Genomic DNA, 6,925 nt, shown 5'->3' with positions numbered 1-6,925 from the left:
TTGGCATCTCCCTCCTAGGGGGAAGCACCACGGGTTGGGCACATGAGCACTCCCCAATATCCCCTGCTCCCTGCTCCCCTTCACTCTTCCAGACCCCAGGACACACTCTCCCCAGGGCCCCTCCAGAGCATCCAGCCCTTGACTCCTACCCCCCGAGTCCAGTGTTGATTCCCTTAGAGGAGAAACTGGGGCAGGGAGGATTGAGGATGAGACAGACCCCAAGAAGAAACTCCCACCCTGAGCCCCTGCTTTGTGGACCCCACCTGGGGGAGGAGAGAGCTGGCCCTGGGCTGCGTGGACCCTGTGCTCTAGCCAGCAGCTGGGGAAGGCCCTGGGCCACCAGAGCGCAGAATGCCCCCAACAGTGATGTGGGGTACCCAGGCTCTGGGAGCTGCTGTGAAGCTGAGGACCCAGGGCACATGGAAACATGGAACAGTCTGAGGGGACACCCCTGATGTCATGGGGGCAGGGAGCGCCCCCCAGTGTCAGGGTACAGCATCACGCAGCCCATGCAAGCCTGTGGTTCAGACCCAGCATTGGTATATATTTGCTCTGTGATAATGTGGCCCCACCCCACCCACATTTCTGCCTGGGGGACCCCACGGCAGCCTGTGACAACAGCAGGGACCAGGACTGAACTACAAGGTGGCAAAGACAAGAGAGGGATCAGCACAGGACCCGTGTGACTCTGATGGAGCAAATCTGGACGAATACATTAAGATGGGTATCATGGAAACCTCAATGCTAGTGAATTCATATGTATATAGCAACATATATATTGCTTTTCCCATAAATGAAGTCTGTGGTGGGCCAGTCCAGGACTAGCATTAACTTGACTTGTTGCTCTGCCACCTTATACACTTGGTCCCACCACATGCTTCAAAATGGCTGCTCAAGCTCCAGGCATCACACCCACTTTCAAGCCAGCAAGAAGAGGAAGAAGGAGGGGTGTTCTAGGCAGCACACGGTCACATGACCACAACTTCCTCCACAGAAGCCTGGGAAGTATGATCACTTTTCCTAAGGAGGAAGGTCACCCAGCTATCTGCACAGGCCAAAGGGCCTCAGATGCCCTATTCCAGTTCAGGACAACAGTCAGCCAGGGCTTCTGAGCATGAGTAATGCGAACTCAAGGTCTAGGTTGCCAGCCAGGTCCTGGCCTCTGTGTCTCCTCCTGGTCTCCAACTCCACCTGTTCAGTATGTCTGCGTCCGCACTTGCATTGTGTTAAAACAGCCCACTAAAGGGTTTCCCCTGACACAGGCACCGCTGCAGGTGTCGACAAAGCTGTGGGGTCTCCATGCCTCTACTTGGCATTCCTGTTTGTCCTGCCGCAGAAACACTGCTTGTCGCTTCCACCTTCCAAGGGCCCGAAGGAAGTCAAGTTATATCCAGATCCTTGCAGCTCCAGAGCCAGCGCCGGGGGCCCCTTGGGGCAAAGACAGCGTCTGCAGCCTGGGTAGGGGAGCACTGGCCTGGCCCCAAAGGAGAAGGTGCCCTACGCTCAGTGCAGATCCCATCTGGTCCCATCTGCAGAGAAAACAGGGACAGCCTTTTGGGAAAGCAATTCGGCAAAAGAATCAGAAGCCTAAAAATTGTTTATGCTTTGGTCCATTAATTTAACTTTTTATAAACTATCCTAAGGAAAAAAATAATGAAAATGTGTATAAATATATCCTTTGAGGCAAAAATGATAAACCACTTAGACGCTTAACAACAGGGAAATGTCAGCAAACACGATATACCCATACGCCGACGGAGCACTCATAAAATATGCTTTCCAAGAGCGATGAGAATAAAGGAAAGTGCTTATGTTGTACTGTGAAGTGAAGAAACACAGATCGCAAACACGTACACATTTTGTTGTCTCAACTAAGATCAAATGCATTAAAATGCTGAGGAGTGGATTTAATATTTATGCTCGTATCTGCTTAATGACGGGAGCTGTGGAGGGTGAGATGATGCTTCTCTTCCTTCCGTTTGCTTTCTTCAAATTGTCTACAACACACACCACTTTTATGAACTTAATTATTAAACTTACTTTATGATGATACATGTGGACTTAATTTCCCCAGACTCAGCCTTCCTCTTGGCCTTGGTCTTGAATGCACCCTCTGAAAAAGCCGTATGGCAGGGGATCAGCCCCTTGCAGGCGGTGTGGCCACCCCAGCTGCTGGCAGAGCTGACCCTGCCCTGTTTTGGGGAGACAACATGGCCTGCATGGGCCTCCTACTCTTGCCCTGTGGACCCTGGACCCAGCTCCCTTTTCCTTCCCCCTCCGAGCTCCAGAGCACACTGCCCGCCTGTTGTCTTCCTTCTGAGGGCCAAAGTGCAGCAGGAGACAGCCCCCCATTCCTGCTGTCTCCAAGGTGGCCTCAGACTTCTAACTGGGGGGCTAGTGGCCACCCTGCGAGGGAGGTCAGGATGACAAAGCCACCAGGAGTACCCCAGGTGAAATCCTGCAAGCAGGAACGATGACTGCTTGTCCTCACCTTGGGAATCTGTCCTCCCAACCCCAACGGCCTGGGCGTGATGTAGTTTTGAGATGTTGTTAGTGGGCTCGGGAGCCAACGGACAGTCCCCTGTGCGGGAGAGGCGCCGCTGCAGCAGTTCCCTGCTGCCCTGGAAGCGTGAGGAGCAAGTGGTTATATACCTTGGGGCTGGAGGAAGGACAGATAAGGGACGTCCCCAAAGGACTTTCATATGTTAAAGGAGACTCTCGAGGAATGTTACATTCTGCCTGTCTCAAATATCTGTCAGTGGGCATCAGGTTTAATTTTATCTACATTCCCTCTGCCTTTGTTTTCCATATCAGGTGTGGCCCAAAGACACTCAAAGTCTCCTGAGGATACTTCTCGGAGGCTCACAGCCAGGTCAGCCTCCCATGTTCTCTCTGGGCTGGTCCCAGATACCCCCAGCCCCCTCTGGCCTCTCTGGCTGACAGCCCCTGTCTGGGCAGCGGACCTCCCTGTGCTCAGGGCCCTACAGGGAAGCCTTTTTCCCAGGCTGGGCCTCCGCTCCTGGGGTCTGCCAGATGTTGGTCCTTGCCTGTCACACCAGGGCTTCAGGGTGGGGACCCCAGCCCCTGATGTCCTCACCCCACGGACAATTCTGTCTCCCAAATGTTGGCCCCCAACACCTCTGGGCCTTAAATTCCCACCGGTTCCTGTTTTCTGTCTTAAGGAGCAGAGAGCCGTTCTCACGTGAGCTGACAGCACAGCGGCCCCCAGTCCCTCCACCAGTCCTGGGAAAACCGCAGGTGGCAGGGATCTCCGGAGCTCGCTCACCTTGACAGACCCAGTGGCAGAAACAACAGTGGTTCCTTTAGGAACCCGGAGCTTTCTCTCCCTTCCCTGGAAGGACGTTTTGAGAAAGCACGTCTGCCAATATCTTCAGTGTTTGTCACCGTGAGTGTGAGTCCCGCAGGCTGGGGAAGTCTTGGGGTCTGAGGCTAGGACAACCCAGATCTGTGGTTCTCGGGTGTGCTCACAGACCCGCTATTCCTGAGAAAGGCCAGAACTGGCCTCCTTTACAGCCCCTGGTGCCCTGGTGCCAATCACGTCTGTGGCTGAGGAAGGTCAGAGCCTCTGCAGCCTTCCCCAGGCAGGGCAAGTCCCAGACACGAGCGGATGGACAATGTCCCCAAGTCCTGCGGCATACCCTGCGGAGCCACACCTGTCTGAAGGGAGTGGCTGAGCAAGGCTGCAGCCGGAGGGAGGGGTGGTGGTCGAGACAGGGACCTGGTGGAGCTGAGACCGTATTATCAGGTCCTAGGTACAAAGCTGCAGGTGGAACGCTCCTTGCAGAGTATGGGGGGGCAGGGATCAAGGGGAAAAGCTCTAGGTTCCGGTGGGGTAGAAGGAGCCGAGAGCTGGGGGGGGGGGGGAATGTCACCAACCATTCTGTGTCTCAGTGTCTTAGTTTCTCAGCCAGAGATTAAAAATAGAACCCAAGGGAGTGTGAAGGTCACAATTGTTAGCATTTGTAAAGCGTTGGGAACTCTCAATGGCATGTGGCCAGAGCTTGGCAGCAATCGTTAACTAACATGTGGTCTGCGTGCAGGGCAGAGGGCACCCCATGGGGATCCGGCCCAGCCCCTGCCCGGTTCCACTCTGGCTCCACCCATAATGGGCCCTATCCCAGCTCCACTCCCCAACTCCTGGGGCAGGCTCATGGGATCTGGCCCCGCCCCTGGCCAGCCCTGTCCTGTCCAGCTTCTATGCCCTGAAGAGGCGGTGGCCCTCTCCATGCAGGAAGGGGGTGGCTCCCGGCACGGCCTGGGAGAAACACCCATACCCAGGAAGCAACAGCGGCAGGACAGCACTGGGAATTTGAGTGCCACCAACTGGGGTGGAGAAGAGAGGTCCTGAAGGATGGCCCTGGGCCCCCAGGGTAGGATCCAGGAACCAGTCTACGGGGTGCTTGCTGGAAAGAAGGGGTGGGCAGGAGCTGGCCTGCTCTAGGCACTTGGGTCCAGCATCACTTCCCTGGACAAAGCAAGTCCCAATGTGTCAGCCGTGAAGGCCAGTGCAGTGGGGACCACAGTCCTAGTTCACCCACAGTGCAGCCAGGTGACCCTGACCTCATCACGCCTCCCTGTGGCCTTCAGGATGGAGACCAAGGTGCAGCCCTGGCTGTCCTCTCCTGCTTCACTTATCCTCACTTGCACAGGCACTCAAGGGTGGCCACAGGGAAGGTGGCAGCCCAGGCCCACGTCGGTGGGGTCAGGGCCAGACAGAGGGCAGCAGCCAGGCCCTGGAAGGCTGGTTAACCTTAAAAATAAAACTGTCAGCTCTCTTACCAGCAACATGAGTTTATTTGGGACCAGCAGAGAATTACAATCTGGGACAAACGAGCTACAGCAAAACTATAGGCAAGTCCCCAGAACACAGGAGAGCAAAACTCTTAGAGGGGGAGGGGGCGTTCAGGGTCTGTTGTGAAGAAGTGCACTGGGGCGCCGGGACTGGCTGGGCACTGCCTGGCTGGGAGGAGATCTCGTCTCCTCCTGCCGGGGCTGTAAGTAGTATCCGCCCGTGAGGGGAGCCTCCTGTTGGCTCTGCAGGTGACAGCGAGGCCGGGCACGTGCGCTCTGCCTCGGCCTCCTGACTCCATCCCGCACGAGGGCTCCTTTACTCGGTTCCACGAGCCGCAGAGCACGCTTCCCGGGTGCATTTCCTGGCGCATCGGTCCGTGCCTGGCCTCTTGGGAGGTTCGACTTGGCCATCAGGGACGGACTCGTGCTTGGTGGGTGGGCTGGCGGGGGAGCCAGGTGAATCTATCTCTACACAGACATGTACAGTGAAACGGAATCAAGGAACCCTCACGAACACGCAGTGGAGCCCAGCAGGGGGAGCGCTCCCGCCCACCACTCCCCCATCTTGGCCCTCGGCATTCCCAGCGGGAAGAAGCCTGGGCTTCCCTGAGCCCTTGGGAGGAAGTGGTTCCTCCCCTCCGGCCAACCCGGCCAATGAGAGCATAGCTCAGCCAGTGGGTGCACAGCTCAGCCAATGAGCGCACAGCCCAGCCAATGATTGCACAACCCAGCCAATGAGAGCACAGCCCAGCCAATGGCAGCCAGTCACAGCTCAGCCAATGAGAGCAGATCCCAGCCAGTGAGAAGCCCAGCAAATGAGAGCATAGCTCAGCCAGTGAATGCACAGCTCAGCCAATGAGAGCACAACCCAGCCAATGAGAGCACAACCCAGCCAATGAGAGCACAGCCCAGTCAATGAGAGCAGATCCCAGCCAATGAGAACCAGTCACAGCTCAGCCAATGAGAGATGGTCACAGCCCAACCAATGAGAAGCCACACTTCCAGCTCCCAGTTCACTCCAGAGGACTTCCAGTTTACAACAGCCTCTCTCACCTGCCCTCTTTGCATGGAAGAGCGCTTCACTCCTCTGTCCTAGGGAGCTGTCTATTGGTTTTGTCATAGCTTGCTTGTCCCAAACTGCACATTTTCTACTATTCCTGAATGAGCCCATTTTGCTGGTAAAATAACTGGCAGTTTAATTTGAAGTTGTCAGAAGTGGGATGCAGGGAGCTACCCCCAGAGACTCTGAGGCTGGTGAGCAAACAGGTGCCAGTACCCACAGACCCAGTTGGGCTGCAGCTTTCTCGCCAACCCTGGGGTTTGAGGGTAAGTTTTCTCCTGGACTGGAGCTTCACTCTCCGTGTTTTGAGCTCTCCGGGCTTTATTCAAGACCTTATCAAGGCTTTGTCCTTTCTCGGAGTACTCGTTTGGCCTTTGGTCTGACTCCTTTCTAGAGCCAGGCTGTTCCTACTGGAACTGTGCTGTTGAGAGATTTTCCTCTTCCCTCTAGGGAAAAGCCTCTGGGAAAGGGGATCCCAGTGATCAAAATGCTTTGGGGACACCCCTGTGCCCACACTCCCACACTTCTGGGACCCCAGCCTGTTTTATGTTTCAAAACTGTGATCCCTCCTCATGTGCATTCTTAACTAAATGGACTGACTCAACCGAAAGCAGTTTACAACTTCAGTGGCCATTATGGGGAACTTTCCATCTCCCCAGATTTACTGTTCTCACAACTGAATTGGACAGCCATAGCTCTAAAATTGTCAAAACTGAATTGGATGTTTATTTTAACTGGTACCTTGAGGCTTCCAAACATTTTTAGGATTCAAAGTTTGTTCGCCTCTTTGGTTTGTTTGTTAATTTAGAAATAGTACTTTGCAAAGAGGCAAAAACTGAAAGAAGTCATTGCAGCTTCTGAATCTTGCCCTCACCACTTCCTTTGTCTCCAGACAGGTGGGGCCGCTTTGCACTCAGATTTGGGCCAAATAATAATCCAACCCCTACGGCAAATTCTAAACTTCCCACTACTTACCACTGTACAGGCATTTGACCTACTGGCAAAATGATAGCATTCGTGAACCAACATTGGTGGAGAAATATTAATAAGGCC

The sequence above is a fragment of the Ursus americanus genome, chromosome 24 (assembly GCF_024610735.1).
Source record: "Ursus americanus isolate L20-20 chromosome 24, mUrsAme1.1.p, whole genome shotgun sequence".
Lineage (NCBI taxonomy): Eukaryota > Metazoa > Chordata > Mammalia > Carnivora > Ursidae > Ursus > Ursus americanus.
This window is presented reverse-complemented; position numbering follows the sequence as displayed.